The following is a 461-nucleotide window of genomic DNA, read 5'->3' as shown; positions in this document are numbered from 1 at the left end:
GGCTAGATTTAAAAATTCAGTAAACACTCGTGGAAATGCTTACCAGTTGCGACAGTTGACCAGTCTTGAACAGTTTATTCTTGCAATTTCAACTTTCTCGAGACGTGTTTCTCCCAGGGGAAAATCAGATAAGAAGCTGTTCTTTTCTCTTTAAATTCTGTCAACAGCCACACGACTTGACTTGACTTCCCCGAGAAAACAGACTTGCTTGAATCTTAACTCATGTTTTGTTGGCGCTTAGATTTATTTATTTTTGCTTTATTGGTATCATACGGTTAAAAAAGAGACACCTGACCAGGACAAGAGAGGTAAGCTAGTTAAAACGAGGTCAAATAAGGTCAAACTGAACTAAAACTAAGAAATGCATTAATATTCTTTCTTATATCGGGTCCAAACACACAAATACAACGGGGTATGAGTACGTGTCTTATGTCATTTTTCTTTTCTTTTCAAGACGGGTT

Source organism: Penaeus monodon, chromosome 19, assembly GCF_015228065.2.
Source record: "Penaeus monodon isolate SGIC_2016 chromosome 19, NSTDA_Pmon_1, whole genome shotgun sequence".
NCBI lineage: Eukaryota > Metazoa > Arthropoda > Malacostraca > Decapoda > Penaeidae > Penaeus > Penaeus monodon.
This window is presented reverse-complemented; position numbering follows the sequence as displayed.